Source organism: Elgaria multicarinata, chromosome 3 (genome assembly GCF_023053635.1).
Source record: "Elgaria multicarinata webbii isolate HBS135686 ecotype San Diego chromosome 3, rElgMul1.1.pri, whole genome shotgun sequence".
NCBI classification, from domain to species: Eukaryota; Metazoa; Chordata; class Lepidosauria; order Squamata; family Anguidae; genus Elgaria; species Elgaria multicarinata.
This window is the reverse complement of record NC_086173.1, coordinates 120469997-120490469: the sequence shown is the minus strand read 5'-3', so window position 1 is coordinate 120490469 and position 20473 is coordinate 120469997. Positions and strand designations below refer to the sequence as shown.

The 20473-nt window shown below is 44.8% G+C and overlaps 1 protein-coding gene across 1 annotated transcript in view; it reads left to right on the top strand.

The window, feature by feature from the left end:
- The first annotated feature begins 8083 nt into the window (after positions 1-8083).
- The window catches only part of KLF15 (KLF transcription factor 15), a 28146-nt gene continuing 15756 nt past the window's right edge, over positions 8084-20473 (top strand). Inside the window, exon 1 of the mRNA XM_063121384.1 lies at positions 8084-8406. The gene's annotated coding sequence lies outside the window, so the exon portion shown is untranslated. The remainder of the gene's footprint in view (positions 8407-20473) is intronic.

The window sequence follows — 20473 nt, the reverse complement described above, 5'->3', positions numbered from 1 at the left end:
AAAATACTTTAAATAAACAAATGGACAAGTTGGTGGATAAAATAACATCAGTCAAAAGCCTGTTGATATAATAACAGTTTTCAGGGGACACCTAAATATAATCGAGGCAGTATCAGAGTGGATCTCCTGGGACAGGTTGTTCCACTTCCTTAGTCCTACTATAAGGATGGTTCCCAAATGTTTCCCTCCCAACCAGCTTCACCTGTGAAGGTGGAAGAAGATGCAGAAGACCTATGATCTGAGTGGGTGGCCAGTTAATAATGGGTATAATTTAAATGGAAACACAATACATCACATCATAATGGGGAAGAGTGTGACCTCTCTGCCTTTTTGATCTGCTTGCTGGATACTAACTGTTGATGGTCAATTTCAGTTTTCCTCTAATTAGAGCTGGGCGCAAGGGGCCTCTCAAAATTCTCCACCCTCTTTGTGGGTAGAGAAATTGAGGGGGACAATTTCACTGAATTTCTCCAGGGGGAGCAGAAATTCTCCAACAATTTCTCACAGGTAGGCATCACCATTGGTACTGGTTTTAGAACAGCTTGTTTGTTTCTCCCCCCCACCCCCAAGTGTTCCCCGCCACACTGTAAGCAGCAACAGCAGCAACTGTGTCAGCAGCCTGGCCCCATTTTGCATCCTCCATAATATTCAGGGAGGGAATGCAGCCACCACAAAAAACAATGGTGAAGAAAATGTGGCAGACCTTCTGAAAAGTGACCTTTTATTTCTCAGAGGTAGGAAAAGAAAAATCTCAGGAATTTTTGAAAGTTTTCCTTCTCCGTGAAAGGGGCTTCCATTTTTCTGCCTCATTCTCAGGGCAGTTTATATTTTATTTTGAATGTGAGTTGGTGGTGTCTTTAACCCTAACTAATCACTGTGAGGTGGCTGAAGGGACTGTCTCTATTTTTCTTTCTATTACACATCTCAACCATTGCTCTACAATCTCCCAGGCTGCCTGCACTTGCTGATCTGAAAAGGCCCCATGAAAGGAATAACTCATGATGCCGTCTCCCTGGATGGGAAGTGCGGGAAGCCAAGGAGGTTACAGACTGTCAGAGAAGTGATTGTACAATGAAAGGCAGGGCATTCACACACACACACACACACACACACACACACTCCTCAACCACCTCATAAGTAAGGTAAGCACACAAACTCTGAACCCAACCCATGCAAATTTCTCCGAAATTTCTTCTCCTTTGAAATTCTTTTCATAAGCAATTTTTTAAAATATCAAATTGAATGAGAATGGTTGAAATTTTCTTGGGATAAATTTTCAGCACCGCACTACTTATAATTCTTTATCTTTGAATCAGACCTGGACTGGACTGTGCTTCAAATAGAGGTCACCTTCAAGTAGAGGACTAACCTCCGTAAAGTAGGACACATGGCAACCCTGCTACAGGTCACTCAGCTCAAGCAGTTTAGGGCTTTATTTTAGGTTTGATTATGACTGGTTGGCAATGTACACTAGGGCTGTGCACTGCCTCGGGCCAATCTCCGAATCCGAGCCAAGGTGGGCCAATTTGGCCCACCTCAAGCCTAATACAAGGTGGTACAAGGTTGGTGCGAGGCACCCCGAGGTGAAGCAGATCAGGTCTGAAGCACCATTGGGGTGGTAGTGGGCCACTCCCCACACCTGCCTGCTCATACGGGAAAGCCAGCCCAAGGCCAAATGTGAGTCCTTTGGGTTACACTTTTTCCCCCTCCTCACCCTCGAACCTGGAACCACTGCCCGCAGTACTTCCCTTTGCCATCCATCCTCCTCTGTTAGAGCTGAGATTTAAAAATTAGATGGGGGCTCTGACATTTTCATAGATCTGCGGTTGCAAACTAAGGCGGCCGTAAAGGGCCATTTCTATAGTTTCCATTGGTAGGTCTATGAAAATGACAGAGCCTCCATTTTACTTTTAAATCGCAGCTCTAATGGAAAAGGACTGACAGCTAAGGTAAGTCGCATGGGTGGCGGCTCTGGGTTTGGGGGAACGTGGAGGAAGGGGGTGAGTGGAGGTGACTGGCTTTCCTGGGTACCTTCTGCATGGTCGCACAACTTGCACCCAGGAACCCACAAGAGATGGCCTATTTTGGATGACGAACCTCACTTCGGAGTCAGTTCTGAAGCAAGGAGGCCCAGCCCTAAAGCACCCCACGTTGAATCAGGGCCATTTCAGAGGCTCTGAGGTCAGTGAGGAGCGCTGTGCACAGCCCTAATGTACACTGCAAATTTAGATTTTGTATATTAGGAAGGACAGGGAAAGGGAAATTCCACGGGTCCTTTCTAAAAAGAAGAGATGGGATATAAAAAGAAAAACGTTAGGAAACTTCTGACTTAAGGGTCCTGTCCTTTTTGTGACATGAGTGATTCACAAGAAGTGAATCATCAACTGTAATTTCCTTTGCTGGATTTGTAGTGTGTGCAATCGGTCTTATGTTTTGTCTGTACTGGCTAGTCCAGTGTGTAGGAAGACTCAGGGACGAGGAAGGATCCTGGAACAAGCTGTATGTTTTCAATCAGAGACAGGGTGGTGTGAGATGATGCAGTGCCAGCATTACTCCTTACAGAGTGCAGATGATGACACAGAGCATTTCTGTCTGCAATGGGGACCTCATTAACGGTTGTTAATCAATCAATGGCAGCTGGTGCCCATTGGGGCTGGTGGGACGGAGGGTAGGGCAGCTAACAGTAGGCGGAGTCAATGGGATCACAATAGGTGGAGCCAAGTTGTCTGATCTTTGAATGGGTCACCAGTCTGGATGCTGGGCTCTGCTGACACTTTCAGAAACAAATAATTCATGTAACTTTGTCCTAATAAGCTCCCTGTGAGGAAAATATGGGATAGCTTTGGGCATCAAGCCAGCCTTGTCATAACATTGACAATGTCATATGACTTTATTATTTATCTATTTACTCCATTGCTATACTGCCAAACAGCTGAAGTTTTCTGGGCAGTTCACAGCAATTGAAACCATAAAATGCAACGTGATAAAATATAGTACACAAGTTTAAAACTACGGTATGAAATAAAAATAACCGAATAAAACCTAGCAGGGGTGCAAAGATTTAAAACACAGTAACATATTTAAAACAATAGAAATGGAAAGACTTAAATGCCTGGGAAAACAGAGTACAACACAGGTACCAGGCAAGCATAGATGGGAAACTTGTTCCATAACTGGGGTGCCATAACAGAAAAGGCCCTCTTCTTAGTAACCACCCACCTCACTTCCTTTGGCGGGGGCTCCTGGAGAAGGACTGCTGTAGAGAAACTTAGAGTCCTGGCAGCTGTATATTGGCAAGGATGATCCTTCAGGTAACCTGGTCCAGAGTCATTTGGGGCTTTGACTGTTAATATCAGCACTTTGAATTGGATCCAAAAATGGATTGGCAGCCAGTGCAAATGGAAAAGTACTAGTCTGTGAACCGCCCAGAGAGCTCCGGCTATTGGGCGGTATAGAAATGTAATAAATAAATAAATAAATAAATAGTCCAATGTAAATTGACCAGTCCCTGCCCCCATCTTTATGGCGGTGCCTTGGTGCTGCGAGGCACCTTGCTCCTGCACTTGTGTTACTTCCCAGCATCTACACGGGAAGGAACGCAAGTGCAAACTTTCCCACTCTTTAAAAGTAAAAAAAAGAACGGGGGGGGGGGAGGAGAGGAACGGGGCGAACCACCTCTCCTCTATTCCCTCTGGCTGCCCGTTCCTTCCCCCCATTTCTTTTTATTTTAATTATCTGTATCTGCACAGCTGCAGAGATACAGATACAGATAAAAAAATTTAAAAAGCCATGTAAGAAGAGAGGGGGTTATTTAACCCTTTGTGCCACTGTGGTCCCAATTTGGATTGGGACCACCCATAATTGCTATTTGCCCTAGAAGAAAAGCTGCCATTAGTATCCGCGTAAATAACAACTGTTTGCGTATGTGAATCAGGATCACAGTGATGGGTGTGGTACTGATTAGGGTGACCATATGGAAAGGAGGACAGATCCTGTATCTTTAACAGTTTATAGAAAAGGGAATTTTAGGAGGTGTCATTTTTATGCATGCAACACCTGGTGAAATCCCCTCTTCATCACAACAGTTGAAGCTGTAGGAGCCCTGCCCTCTTTTGTATCTGGTCAAGAAGGCAGGGCTCCTGCAGCTCTCACTGTTGTGATGAAGAGGGAATTTCACCAGGTGCTGCATGCAGAAAAATGACACCGACTGAAATTCCCTTTTCTATACAACTGTTAACGAGGAGCCCTGTCCTCCTTTCCATATGGTCACCCTAGTACTGATCCCCCACTCCTGATCGTTCTCTTCTTTCCACCTTGCTTGCAACTGAATAAACAAATAACAAGCATGCAAAGGGGCACTCGTGTGGTTGTCATGGCTAGTTTGGCACATATTGAACAATCTGAATAGCGTATATTCTTTTGCTTTCGGTTGGACAAAGAGCCAAGTAGGGATGCACAAATTTGGCAAAATCTATTCTGATTGTGTTTTGTGGATTGTCAGGTATCTTTCTTTTCTTCGTCTGCTCATTGACAGAGTCAGATTTTTTTAAAAAAATATATATCGAATTTCGTTCTACTCATGCTAATCTGCATTAACGCTAGTTTGCACTTGTGCACTCACACAAATGCACTAATGCACATTGGTAAATGTTCATTAGTTAATGCAAATTGATGCTAATGTGAATTAGTGCAAATCTCCTCCTCCTGCAACACGCACACACACACACAAAGTAAAAATAAATTTATGGTTCACACGTCTGCATGAGTCAGAAAAAGCCAGTCCACCGCAGGATGCACAGGTTGGATTCATAGGAATCTGAATCCGTCTGAATGAATTGCAGATTTCTCCCACATTCCAGGGGCCGAGTTATAATATACCAAGTTATAACTGTTGTGAGCTATGCCAAACACATTGTATATCGGTTTTTAATGTTCAGTGTTTTAATCTTTGTAAACTGCCCAGAGAGCTTCAGCTATGGGGCGGTATATAAATGTAATAAACAACAACAACAACAACAACACAACAACAATGCAGTGTTTTTTTCTTTTAAAATCGCTGGGTGGAGGGGGTCATCTGCATCAGGAGAATCGTGTGTAGGACAAGGTTGTTAATCTTCCCCACTCTGCAACCCCCACAAAAATGACACCCCCCCCCCCCCAAAGCTGTAATTCGTCTCGGGAGGGAAGGTCATTGCAGTTTTAAGGAGGCAATTTTCATTGGGACTGCAACAGATAGGAAAAAAGTAACAGGATATAGCACTATGAAAGTGGTATGAAAGTGGTTTATAAAAGTCAGGAGCCACAACAGGCAGGACATAGCACTATCAAAGTGGTATTAATATTGTATATAAGAGGCAGGCGCCATACCAAGTAGGATATAGCAGTATGAAAGTGGTATATGGTATGTGTCATTGGGCCCCAACAGTTGTCAGTGCACTTCAATACTGCTATAAAGCAGTAGTGTGGCTCCTGCCTCTTTATATACTGCTTCCATACTGCTTTCATAGTGCAATATCCTGCTTGGTGTAGATCTGGCTTCACTCTGTTGTACGCCATGGTCCTGATCCCCCCAACCACAGGGCTATTTTAAAATACTACCCACCCCCCCCACCCACCCCTGCCATGAAATAGCGAACTATGTGCAATTTATCTCTTAGGCTGTAACCCTAACCACACTTGATAAGGGTAAAATCTGCATTGAAAGAATGAGATTTACTGCTGAATAAATATGCTCAGTGTTTACTGTGTGTAGAATTTACTTCTGAGTAAAGACCTATAGGACTACACAGTCACAACTTCTTTAGTTGGATTGGGACCCATATCTTAAAAATACTTTTGACCAACGCCATGAGATTAAATGGTTCTGCTAAACTCTTACCGTGGGAGCTGTGCACCATTTCTTAGCCTCCCCGCTCCACCTCTCTCCCACAGCACTATGTGTTATGCTTCAACTAAAACAATCTCTATGTCCCAAATTTTGGCATGCACTCTTCCTTTGATAACACTGAAATGCTTTCATTCAGGCCATAGCCCAGTTTGCTTGTAACCACCAAGTATGAGTTAATCTTGCATTCTTCTTGCATCATTTCCAAATAGCAGCCCTTTCCAGAGCATTTCACAGACTGCACATGGGGGATCTAACTACCCTAAAATGACTAAGGCTTGGGCAATGACGCTACAGTTATTACTACCAGTAGCCAATTACTCTTGAGTAAGCAATAAAAATGAATCTGCTCCTTTTTGTTATGTTTAATGGTAGCATTAGTTTTGTTTTGTGTGGTGTGTTTATTTTTAAAGCAGCATGGAGTTCCAGCATTATGTTTTATGGGGAGGGGAGCAATGTGCTTCCAGACAGAGGGCTCCTAGCACCATCAATCAAAAGGTGTTGTGTGCATCTTTATCTCCAGGGAGCACAATCCTATGGTCCCTAGACAGTGTCAGGGGAGGGGGAGCATAGGATTCTTCGTATTCCTGGATCCGAGGTCAGAGACACTTGATCTCAGATCCAGGAGTCCAAACTCCCCTCCCCTCCCCCTCTCTGCCAGTGCAGAGAGAACTGCAGTGGCTGCCTCTACAAGCTCACAAAGGCAACCTTGGAGATGAGGGAAAGGGGGCAGCTCTGTGGGCAGGGAAGGAAGAAGACTAGGGAAGTGGGGATACAAGCTTTCCCCAGCCCTCTCCAGCCTCCTTCCTTCCCCCTCAGCAGAGCCTTAGTTAGATGGGGAAAATGCCTGTCTAGCAAAAATGCATGATGGGAGAAGCTCAGAGGTAAAGATCGCCTCTGTACTTATCCTGCTCCGCATAGCCTCTGCATAGCCTCTGACTGAGTGATGGGCATCTGGATAGGATTGTGGCCTTAATTTTCCGCATTAAAAAAAACCCCGTAGAAGAATCAGTGGGAAAACACTGGAGGGCTTACAAGTGGAAGATGACCTAGGCTGCATCACCCCATAAAATTACATGGATGAGGCAGGGCTGTGGCATAATGAAAGCTTCACTGGGAGGAATCCAGAGATTAAAGGGCTTATAAATTGAAAGTAAATAACTGGGGGATGCTTCCTGGAGGGGGAAAAAGACAGAAGAACTGGTGGGAAAATGGGGAAGGACTACAAATGGAAGATGACAAATTCCATGAATAAGGCAGGGGGATGGTGCAATAAACACTTTGTCTGTGTATAAGTGGTGGCTGTGTGTAAGTGGTGGCTCTCCAATTTTTTTTGGGGGGGGGAGGGCTACAACTCCCATGATTCTTCACCATTGCCTGTGTTGGCTAGGGCTGATGAAAGTTATTATTTACAATATTTATATGTATGACAAAACACCTTAAGGATGCAATCCTGGGCAGGATCTACACTACTGCTTTAAAGCGCTTTATAACAGTTTTGACAACTGTTGGGGCCCAGGACGCACTGCATGTACAGTTTTCAAAACGTTTTCAAATTGCTTTATCTGGGGAATACCAGGACTTGTAGGACTCCCCCGCCCCCCATCTAAACATGCAAAGGATTGCACACAAAATCCACAAGTTGCCCACCCCTGCTGGCTATGGACTCACGTTGATCAGAAACCAAGGAGAGAAACAAGCACAGGATTGAAGAAAAAGGAGAAGAAAGAACAATCTATCAGGTCTTCATAAAAGTGATCTGCTTTGCCCATCTTTGTGCCTTTCAAAGAAGGATCTATCTACTTGTGGTTCCAGGCACCAGCCTGGAAAGCCAAACCATCAAATGACAAGCTACAGCCAAGAGGAGCAATTTGTCCACGGGGTTTCTTCCAAGTGAAGAACAATCTTCTAAATATATGCCTGAGAGGTTTCTACCTCGCGTTTACATGATGCTTTCTGCCATGGCTCAGAGACAGAGTAAGCAGAACGAAGAAGCCAAACAAGGAGGGGAAGGGGGGGGGGGAGAGCGAGCGACCAGCATGCCAGATGCTTCCATTGACGACAAATCCTTAGGCCAGCCCCCTGACTTTTCCTTGGCCAATCAGGTGGCCACTTTGGGTCGAGCCTCCTTCAAGCCTTCCCCTGCTTTTACTGTGACAACCTCCCTGGCAGTCATGTGATGGGGATATAGTACTATGCTAGGAGAGCTAAAGGACACATCACCAGCCCTATTGCTAGGCGCCCATCGGGACCCCTTTTGCCTCGAGGCGTTGCTCAAGGACAACACCGGCCACCCAGTCAGTCATCTTCTTGGGGGAATTGTTGAGGTCCTAAAGTACCCCTGATTATTTATTCTTCTTATTATTTCCCCTTTTTCTTTTTCAATGTCAAGAGGAACCGCTGCCTATTGGGATCTTTTTTCGTGATTTCGCTTTTTTTTCTTTTCTTTTGGCGGGGGGGCTTTCTTCTCCCTCCCCAGACTCACCCTCGCCCCGGGGGTTGAGAGAGAGAAAAAGGTTCAGGTAAGAAGCAAACGATACAATCCTGTCTCAGAAGGTAATTTGGCGGGGGCCCCCCTGCAAGACGGAAGCTTGTGAGGGGGGGGTGGAGGGAAGGGGGGAGAGAGAGAAACGCGAGGCGAAGAAGACGCTTGCCCGCGTAACGGAACCTGTCAACCTCTGCTTGCGTGCGTGTGCAGCAGCGCTACGGATCGGTGGGTTGTATATCTCCAGGGTCACTGGCGAGAAACCCCGGATCCGATCCGATTAGCCGCCTCTGCTGGGAAGGTTGCATTCAGAACTCTAGGAATGTGCATGGAACGGAGAAGGACGGGAGCAGATCCGCCGCGGCTCCGAGCAGTGGAGGCAGGACGGGGTGTGCGCGTGTTGGCAACGCGCGGTAAAAGGGGAACAGAAAAGCCTATTGCGGATCCTCCCCCCCCCCCCCCCCGCCGCCGCCGCGAAAGCCACGCTCCGTGCCTGGGCATTCCGAGGCATTCCGATCTCCTGCCCCTGTTGGAGAACCCAGTTTCCGAGGAAGGAGCGAGACGTCATTTCCCACCATATGTTAAAAGCCGAGCCCGCCTGGTGGCCGCGGCGGCTCAGGACTTCCACCCGCTCCGCGCAAAAGCTCCGCGCTGCCTCCCCGCGCGTGTGTGGCGGTGACCCAATCGCCGTCCTTTGAATCACAGATAAACACGCAGGTGCTTCCCCGCTTCCTATTTTCGGCCACGAGGTGAGATTTTCCTGTTCCTCTTTGCCACCGGAGGGGGATCCGAGGTCTGCGCCGTCCTCCGCTCCTGTAGAGAGATGCCCCCCTTCGCTTTTCAGCCTCTCGCTTTGGATTTGCAGGCTTGATTCCTTCCAGCAGGTGAAAAAGTGGCTCTGGTTTATTTGAAAGCTTCCCCCCGCCCCCACCCCGCACACACACACACACACCTCGCGCTACCTTATAGAGTGAAACACAAACACGTGGGCTTGGAGAGAAATGGCTGGGCATTGCAGATGGCGATCGGTTTGGGAATTTGTTGTGCCCTCGAGTACCTAGGAGAGCAGAACAGCTGCAAAACTGGCAGAAGGATGGTGTAGTTTTTAATGGACTGATTTATGTGGTATAATATAGCAGGGCAGCTTTTAAGCTACAATAGCCTTTCCCCAAGAGGGTTTGGACTACAACTCCCATTATTCCCAACTAGCACGGTCTGGGGGATCTTGGGAGTTGCTGTCCAATCAGTTCGGGGACAACCAGGTTGGGGAAGGCTGAGCTACGAAAAACTTTTCATCTGAAGAATTCTGTGTGATTTGAAAGCTGGTACAATCTGATGCCAGTGCTGATAACTGAAAGGGCATTGTATTTCCTCTTTGGGGAGCTAATCATTGAATATTGACAGTTGGAAGTAGTTTCATCTTACACAGTCAGCCCAAAATCCTGCCTTTGGGACGGATACCTATTAAGTTTTCTCTTCAAAGCCTTTGAGGAGAGATATTCCATAGGCTTGCTAGGAAGCACAGGGCTGTTTCACATATTGGTCTTCTCCATCCTGAGGGTAGCCGTGGGGGAGTGGGAGTGGGAGTGTCTGTTCATTGGGGAATCGCGTGTCTACCATCACGTGAGAAGATCTTGGGCTTCGTTTGCCACATGTCGTTGTGGTGGTTTCCAAGCATAAGGCAAACACACACACACGTGTGACTTTTCACACATGGCGGTGAGCCTATGGCTTTACGTTTTGCCCTTGCACACCCCATGCAGGGGGAAACATCATGTGCGAAATGGCCCCCGGTGCTATTTCTAAATTGCTGTCGGAATTGGGAGGCCTCTCTGTCTTTCCCTCCCCATTTTCAACAGATGAACCTTCCTGTAATTTAAACCTCTTGCTTCTCACCTTGATGATGGGCTTCTCTGTTCTGACAGAATTTTACATATTTGAGAAGGGACGGAGGGACTTTCTGCTGCGGAGGGTGAGGGGATGTTTACTGTTCCCCCCCTGCACAGCTTTGGATGGGGCTGTTTTGGGGGAGGTCGTGGTGGGAAAGGAACTACAGCAGCAACAGGAGGAGGCAGCTGTGTGCTTTGCTTTATAGCTGTTGTGGTAATGTTGGAAGGAAGGAAGGAAGGCAGGAGAGAGAGAGAGAGAGAGAGAGAGAGAGAGAGAGAGAGATGGTTGCAGGGTTACTGTCGGTCACTCCAAACTTCAGAGGCCAAAGGGAGGGAGTGGAGAAGATCATCCACCACTAGTAAGACTGTGTGTTCAGTCAGGCTCTTTAATGCCTTGTGAAGCTGAGGTTGGGTTTTAAACACACTTGGCTATTCAGAGGGAGCCAAAAAGGCCCCCCTGCTAAACCGCAGCCTGATTCTTGCAGAGATCTGAAATGTACCCCTCCATCTCCATTCCTCCCCCAGTGCCTAGTGCAGTGAATCCCAGAGCTTTTATCCATTTACATTGTGATAGATGAGCATAGACAGGCTTGGGACTGCATGTGTGTGACCAGCATGAATGTCAATGTGGAATGTACACCAACTACAGCCCTGGATTAAAGTCTTTGGCCATTACTGCAGTAAACAAAGTTTTCCTCCTTCCAAAAACAAAGGAGAATGGATTTAAAAAAAAAAAAAAAAGCCAATTCACGTTGGATAAGAAAAGGCGCTCCTTTTCTTCCCCCTCCTCCACTCCTGGAGAAATTTCAATAAAGCTGTGAAACACAACGCACTAGACCACATTTTGGATCCTGTATCAGTACTTCCAAAATAATCTCCTTTGCATTTATTGCCAGGGATCTACCAAGCATGGAAGGTTTTGCATTCTGAATGTCTAATTGTGAAATAGTGTAATAGGAAGGCAGAATAGGTCCCATGGTGGCTGCAGGTAGAGATAAAGTCTTGCTTTCCAGAAACTTCTCATTGAAACTTCTCATTGAAACTTCTCTAGGAGTCTTTTGTTGGGGTTCTGTTGATCTCTTAAATAGTCACTCTAATCATGAGATCTAGAAACTTGCCCAGTGTCTAGAAATGAAATCTAGTGCTGGCAGGATTCAAGAAGATGGCATTGGTGTTATGTCTGCTTATAATTATGCAGTAAAAACAGAGGCTGAATTAATATACAGAAGCTATTGCTATACACTGTCAAATGTGCCTTTCTCTTAAATGAGTAAGTAGCACAACTGTACCATCATGCGCTCTGCAGACTGGAAAGAAGCTTTTCTTGCAGCACTTAACAGCAAGCATATTTTTACGACAGCCTGAGAGCAGATGACAGTCAAGAGTGGTTATTATTATGAAGTGTTGTATGATTCACATTTGGTACATTCCTTTATGTTGACCCAGCGTACGCAACAGAACGTATGATCAGGTTGCAAATATACCTCTTCTGAATGTTCAAATACTGGCAGGTTTAAATAAAGCTGAACAATGACTGCTTGGTGTCCAGAAAGTTGGACTTGGACCGGGCAGTCCTAGTTCAAATCTCTGCTCAGCCGTGAAGTTCAGTGGGTTGCCTTGGGCACTGTTTCTCAGGCCAGCCTACCTTACAGGGTTGTTGTGAGGATGTAATGGGACAATGCTACCTTGAGGGGAGAATGTGATAAATCAGTCAATAAAATTGGGCTATTGTGTATCTTCACTTTTGGAGGCTCTGTCCAGCTCCCATTCTTCACCATCATCGGCAGGCAGAACTATGAAATCTTATGATGATTATAACAGCCACCAGCAAAATGGCTGCCATTGTAAAAGGCAGGGTGTGTATGGAGAGAGGAGCTTTTATTTATTTTTCTTGTGTGCTCTGTTCATAGAGGGAAATGCACAACTGCGCACCCCACCCCTAGGAAATTTTTATCAGTAGGAGCTAAGCCACCCAGCGTGGAGGACTAGTTTGGCTCAGTTCAGCAGTGTCTTTAAGTGCAGCAATCTAGTTGCTGATCTCAGGGGGAAATTAGTTTGCAGTGTCAAAAGGCAAGCGTTGTGCTCAGGGACACTGGTGTGTGTGTGAATACATCTGTGTCCTGCTCCTGTTGATCTTCACCTTGGAAATCAAGCTGCACACATTCTCCCAATAAGTATGTGGGTGTGGGTATGGGTTTACAGGAGGGACTGCAGCTCAGTGGTAGGGCACCTGCTATGGTGCCCTACCACCATAGAAGGTCCCATCTCTAGGTACGGCTGGAAAAACTCCTGCTGGCTGAAACCCTGGAGAGCCGCTGCCAATCAGTGTCAACGATACTGGGCTAGATGGACCAAGTGTCTGACTCAATATAAGGCCGCTTCCTATGTCCCTATGCTAATGCCAGCTAGCCTTTCCCTCACCCCACTGGCCATGTGTTCAGCCATAGTGAGAACAGGCACTCTGTGTGTAAAGATGTACGCACATAGGACTCTTTCATACCAGAGGAATCCTGACTGGTCCAGAATTTACCCTCACATGGAGGAACTCTATGTGTTCACACCAGTATATCCATTGGGTCCATTCTTAACTCATGACTAGTGGTGAGCATGGCCAGCAGGGTCATCAGTGGCAGGAACTAGGGCTATTCTCTACAGCAGCCTTCCCCAACCTAGTAGACGCTAGACATTTTGGACTTCAAACCCCATCAGCCCCAGCTAGCATAGCCAATGGTCAGGAGTGCTGGGAGTTGTAGTCCAAAACATTCTGGAGGGCACCTGGTTGGGACAGGCTGCTTTACAGTTAAGCAGAGACTGGAACTTATTTTTCCTTGATCCATACAAACACAACACTGGTTGTTGGACGACACTGGGTCCGGTTTGTACGCTTATGAAAACAATGACATCTGCATGTAAAGTGATTCTTGGAATTTCTGGGCCATGGCATTCCGATAAACATTCCAGTGGCATTCTGGTGATGCAAGGATTGCCTTTGTAGGTACATATTGCTATGTTCCAATCCAGCTTATGCACAATGTAAGCAAGTATATCTACGCATTCTGTTTGTGCAATCTGTGTAGTAGGCAGGACATAGATTTGTGGGATTGTTTTGCATGAAAGAGGTATTGGCAACCCTAGAAAGGAACTGTCTGCATATCCACAGGGTTTCTTTTTCTAAAGAAAGAAAGAAAAACCAAATAAGCTTACAGTGTTAGTGGTGACAAGGCACCCCTCACTCTGCAGCCCTCTAAACATCTCCTCGAACGACAAGCAGCTCCATTTTTGCAGAGCTTTCTGCACTCTCTTCTAAATGCTTACTTTGACATACAGCAATACGCTGACTTGTAGAACTTTTCCTGCCTTTTTAATTTCTAGCAAGAAAGCTACTGCAGAGGCTTGGGGCGCTACCGTGTGCTGTGAAATAGTTGATGTGCTTCACCCCAGAGCTGGCTGCATTTCAGCTGCAGATGAAAGGAAACTATTCATTGATAAACTGTTGGGAGCAGACCTCACTTAATGAAAATACAGATTCCTCCCTCCCACACATACAACTGAAACATTATTTATTGTTATTACATATTTCTTTGAGAATCTCAAGTCAAAGAAAGGATTTGGTAACTAGAGGGAGAATGATTAATCATGCACATTCCTTTAATGCCAAGAATTCCCCTTAGCTTCAGTGAGGGCAAGGAAAGTGGCAAAAGATGTCACATGTGTCTACTGATCCTTAAGCCTTTGCCTCATGTTCATGTTTCTTCAATGAGACAGCACTGATTTGTGCCATATGAGCATGGAAATGTAAGATGAATAACAGCTGGCCCGTTATTAGAAAGCATGCTCATGATTTGGAGACTCCCATGTTATTCCTCCCATGTTATTGCTTTTCCTCTTTATCCTGGTGGAAGAGCTGTATTTTCTGGAATCACTGAAATTAAATATCATCCTTATCACTGGTTGGAAGCCACCTTCCTGTACCTGTCTACCCAGAAGCAAATCCCATTGAGTTCAGTGGGGCTTACTTCCAAGAAAGTAGGTAAAGGATTGCAGCCTGAGAGATTCCGATTATTTTTCTGTCCACCCATTCATCTATGCTTCTTTTTCTGTACTTCTGGAATACAGACTTCCCTCCTAAAATACTGTTTTGTCCTGGCATTTTGCACAGCAAGGCTGGATACACCAGCGTTTTGGAGGTAAACACATTGGTCGTAAATCCATCACCACGTTAGCCGAGTTTTCAATCTGTTGATATTGATGGCTTTTAGACTGCAAGCCCACGGACACTTATTTGAATTCAATGTGACTTACTTCTGAGTAGACATGTATAGGATTGTGCTGTAAGCTTCATGCTGGCTGGGGCATGCTGGAAATTTTAGGACTATTTTTTCTGACTAAACCTGACCGTAAGGGTGCCTAACCTTGTGCTGGATGGTGGCACTAAATTCTAAAGGTGAGGCACTAACACAGAGAGATATAAAGCAAACATATGCCAGAGCTGTGATTGGCCATAGTTCTCCAGCATGTGCTCTCTGCATGTTTGGAGACTTCTGATCCCTGTTGTCCCATGGAAATCTGATGCACGTTGGCTGCTATGTAAATTGTGAAGTAGCTCTTACGGCACAATCCTATGCATGTCCCAGAAATAAGTTCCACTGAGTTCACTGGTGCTTACTTCCAGATACAGGGGCAGTGTTAGAACTGGACTGAACTGGGGATAATTTGTTTAATGTATTTATTATTTTGAAATGTTATATTCCACCACAGGCTCAACAATACCTGTAGAGCAGCTAATAATCATATTAAAATGGTAATGCAGAAATCGCACAATAAAGCACCATTAAATGTTTAAAATGGCAATCTAAAAACATCAGGGCATTAAGAATGGATTCAGAGCAGCATACAACCAATGGTAATTAAAATGTTGTCTTCCCCCTACTACAGCCTTGCCAGAATAAAAGTTTGTATTTTTTAAAAAAATACTTTTTCTTAAGGGAGCAGACCAGCATCTCTGGGGAGGGCATTCTATTAGGAGGTTTTTTATTATTACTGAGAAGATTCACATTCCTATCAATCTAGCTTAAAAAGGGGGGGGAATTCACAACAGGGCCCTTCCAAAGGGATGTTTGGGATGTGGGGAAGAGTTGTCTATCTACTTTGCTTTTTATTAGAGCCGGAGTTCCATCAATTTGTACCCAAGGGGTAGAACCAATTACTACTGAATCGTATGAACCCCCTAGGATGACCTGCATTCTGAAATACAAATCCACATCAGAGTTACTAGAGATCACCACCCAGAGAGCCTCAGCTCTTGGGCGGTATATAAATGTAATAAATAAATCAGGAATTCTAACAGTCTAATTTAACTGTAAAAATTATAGCTGTGAAACAATTGGCATTTGGAATACAACCTTGGGGTTGTATCAAATGGGTTCTCTCCATTGTTAGCGTAATTTGAGCTCCATTCATTTCAATGGGTCTACATTAAGTAAAATTGGATGCAACTGCTGGTGATCTGCAAATCATCCAGACCTTCTTCCTGTCTCTGGTAACCTGGTAAGGTTCATTTAGGGGGCCCTAGATTTAAGACATACACTAGTCTGGATTGTGCTCAGAAGTGAATGGGTTTGCTCCCACTTCTAGGCAGGCAGTCACATTTTGAATTAATTGAAGTTTCTCACAGTTTTCGGTCCTAGCCCCACATAGTGTGTGTTACAGTAGTCCGGCCCGGAGGTTACCAACGCATACATCACTGTGGCCAGGTTGCTACAGTTTTTAGGAGCAGATATACAACTGATGTATCAATCTAAACTGTTCAAAGGTACCGCTGGCCACAGTTGCCCTGAGTTGGGATTCCAGGAGTACTGCCAGACCCAGACACCTCCATTCCAGGCTGCTCACCTGATCCTTCAAGATAAATGTTGTGTCCCCAATCCCAGCACCATAGAACTGCCAACACCCAGATCGATGGAATCTCCCGGCATTAACTGCTAGGATAAGTTTCACTTTGTTCATCCTCATCTGGTCTATCATTAGCCCCAGATTACTTGATCAGGGCTTGTATTACCACACTTGGCTTTGCTGAAAAAAGAGAAATTGAGCAGAGTGTTATCCGCAGACAAATGGTACCTTATACCAGTGAAGGTTGGTGTCTCTGAAGTCAGTAGGGCAGTGAATCCACTCCAGGTTTAGTTAGAACTCTAAAGGAGCTGAATCAACCATGGCAATTAAGATCGCCCTCACATCCGGTGTGTGCCAGGATGAGGGGCACCAGGGTGACCCACGTATTTAGCAAGTTCAGCCTGGAGAACCGAGCGCACCAGGAGATCGCCAAAGCCAAGCCCAGGCCTACCCCGTGCTACCCCACTGTAGCTGCACAGGACGACTCTACCAGTCTCTGAGAAGATATCAAAGAAAAAGATGACCATCTTCCCACGTTATTAAAGGAAGTCTATGCTTGCATTCCCATGTACGTAAGCAAAGGAGAAAGTCTTCCATCTAAGCGGGAAGAATGCAGACTTACAAAAGTAGGTGATTTGAGTCTCCTGAGATATTCAGACTTTTCCCAAAGGCAAAATCTCAATAGTTGAAGTCTTGACCCTTCTCAATAATCATCACCCATCTCCACAGATGTGGACTGCAGAGAAAATAGCGGAGGAATACTCTTTAGATTTGAAGGATGTGACTGCTTTGCTAAAGGAGCTATCCAAGGAGTTCTGACTGAAACCAAGGGCAGATTCACACCCCACTGATATTGGAGCCACCAGCCTCCACTGCCTAATACCAAATCTCTATCATTGGTTTCATGTACCTATATGTAAAAAGCATGGAGGACAGAACTGAGCCTTCTGGAATTGCATAGGATGGGACTCCAGTCTCCAGCACAACCTTCTGCCTCCTGCTGACGCTGCATTGGGAAACCAAACGTGAGCATATTGCAGTTCTACCAGTTACAACAACTGTTGCTGTATCTGCATTTTATACAATCAAGAATGCAAGAAAATACCAGATGGCTCTTTTATAGGCTATTCACATTGCTTTAGTAGATTTGTCCTTCCTTTCCCCTATGAAATTCTGGGATAGATTTATGAATTAAAAGAATAATCAGCTGCCTGTTGTGTGATTAATCCACTAATGAATTGATTAAATGTACATTCATGTGTATATTTATAATACTTTTATATGAGTGGGTTTTGGGGACATATTAAAGGGAGGGTGAGATCATTTTTAATTTAATAAGCACTCATTGTTAGAAAGGAAGGCCACCTTTAATAATTTCTTTTTTTATTCCCTATTGCATTAACACACCAGTGTCAAAACAGCCTGAACAAATAAACAAATGTGTCCCTAAGTTGCAGCCTCCCTGATTAAAGAGAAACAAACCCTGCTAATTAATCAACTAAAGCTTGAGTTGAGCAATCTGCCAATTAAACTGATCAAGCCTGCAATCCTGCGTACATTACCTGTCTGAATGGAGACACATAGGGCTCATCTACACCAAGCAGGATATTGTACTATGAAAGTAGTATGAAAGCGTTATATTAAAGCAGGAGCCACACTATTACTTTATAGCAGTACTGAAGTGCACTGAAAATTGTTGGGGCCCATGACACATACCATATACCACTTTCATGGTGTTATTTATTTTATTTATTTATTTAAAATATTTATATCCCGCCCTATATCACTAAGATCTCAGGGCGGTGTACAGATAAAAACATACAGTATAAAACAATAAAGATACACAGTTAAAAACAAATTAAACCATAATCCAAGTTAAAACAATATATAATTTAAAAGCAATAGGGTACATCCTCCTTGGTGTAGATCTGTCATGGGCCCCAACAGTGGTCAGTGCACTTCAGCACCACTATGAAGCAGTAGTGTAGATCCTGAAGTGCACTTCAATACCGCTATAAAGCAATTGTGTGGCTCCTGCCTTTTATATATCGCTTTCATACCGGTTTCATAGTGGAATATCCTGCTTGGTGTAGATGAGCCCATAGAGGGTTGCTCTGAAAAGCTTTGCAGCACCAGGGTGGTATTTTGTGTTCTGTGTCTTTAGGCATATAACTCAGATATGTGAGGGATCACTTTTACTACTCAAAAAACGGTGATGGGTGAAGGTCACACAACATGCGCTCCAACCTTTGCTTGAACTTCCTCCCCATTCAGCACATGTGAGCATTTCATAAGTGTTGTCAGTTGACGGGAAGATGTGGCTGCCATTGGTGTGTACGCCGGGGAAAGCGTGCCGCTTGGCAGGCCAACAAGTGTCTTTTCTTCAGAACTAACTATCCACATCCCCAGCCTTGCCTCAATCAGGAAGCCATATCTTGAAGAAATGTACTTTTACTCATTCGGGCTTCCTGTGGAATGTTAATGGACTGATGCTGATGGAGCATGTGAGGGGCATTGTGCAAAATCTCTCTTGCCAAATCAGCCTCAGCGTGCCTGCATGGGATTTTGTTTCCTGAAGTGGAGCAAAACAAAGATGGCTACGGATGGGGGAGAAGGAAATAAACAGAATAAGCAGTGTGGATTAGGCAAGGATAATACACATCTTTTCCCCCTGGACAAGATGAACAGTTTGTGACATTGGCCTGGCAACACACTAAACCATGCTGCTTAACCACAAAATGGTTAATGGAATGCATTAAAAATTCATTCCTTTAACCATTTTGTGGTTAAGCAGCATGGTTTAGCGTGTTGTCTGAACCAGGCCAATTTGGTTGTAGTAGCAACAGTGGGGGAGCATCTTAAAAATGACTTTGTGTTTGGTATTTCCTTTGTGTTAGGCCACACACATGCCTTGCCATTTAGCAAAAGAACTCTTCCCTCTCTCTTGAATGGAGATCAAATAACTTGCCTCCACAATTTCTATTTATTTCGATTTATAATACTTCTGTACGACTTAATTTAATAAAAACCCTAAGTGATACACACTAAAATGCATATGTAATACACTATAAAAGACAATATTAAAGCAGAATAAAATAAATAATTAACAACAACACAGCAAAGACAACAATGAAACAGTGCAATGTCACAGTTCCTTACAGGGCAGGGGAAGTCTTTGCAAAGAAATAGTTTTTCAAGGGGCACTGTTGAAAAAGGCACTGTTGCTGCCTTTTGGACCATGTGTCAGAGAATGTTCCAGAGGGTGGGTGGGTGCCACTACTAAGAAGATTACGTGCTGTTACCCGGCTCTATTCTATTGGTCGTGGAACAACCAATAAGGCCTCTTCTGAAGTTCTTGGGGCTTGACTGGATGTAGAGGAAGCTTGTCAATCTGCGTTCCTTCACAGAGAAGAAGTTGTATTCTGAAACATAGTCACAGAGCTGTTTTCAGTCAGTCCCTATGCTCAGGACAAATAAATGTAGGCCAACACTGTTCTTCTTACTTTCACAACTGAAAGTTCAAGCTGCAGGCTTTGCAATGCCCCCTGTGCAAGTTTTGCTTGAAAAGAGTGGCAAATTTTACACCTACTTCCCCCTCCCCCCCCCCACCAACTCCCAATGGGCTTTAATAGATGTGACAATTTCAGGTCTTCCTCCTGAGCTGATGAGCAAATTGATGCCGGAGCCCAGCACAATGTGGTTGACCACAATGCTTCAAAATGCAAAGGCAGAATGAGGTGCCAACACGAGCAAGAGTCTTCCAAATTTAGCAGCTGGCATGTGGCATAGATCATCCCAAGGCCGTATTCTGAAATGATAGGCAGAAGGATATAGAGTGAAGTCACTCTAGTTTCACAGTGGACTTGTGGACATGCCAGGGGTTGCAAGCCAGAGCCACAGTTTGACAGGGATCTTTTGCCCATAATCTTTTTCTTTTCATGGGGTGGGGACAGGGAAAGAAATGGGATCGTATTTTCCAAAGTATGGCAATTGACTAATCCAGCTGAATTCAAAGCCATATAAGGAGCAGCACCGAAGATAATGGCCCTAGAAACTTGGTTCATTAATCTGGAGAGGAAAATCCTCCTAGTGTATTTGCTGTTGAAGGCAAGCCAATATTTTTAGCTCCTGTCACACTTGAGCCCTTGCATTACACTGATTAGCCTATATTTGTATATGGGAGCAAGTTAAAAATAAAGCCAATGGAAACCTACAGTCCAGCAATAAACACTGTATTTGACTCGGAGGTTTGGGATGCTGAAAAGTTGCAATCATTTTCCCTCTCCATGTCCTTTGGCTTTGGCTGTAGGATCTATGCTGAAG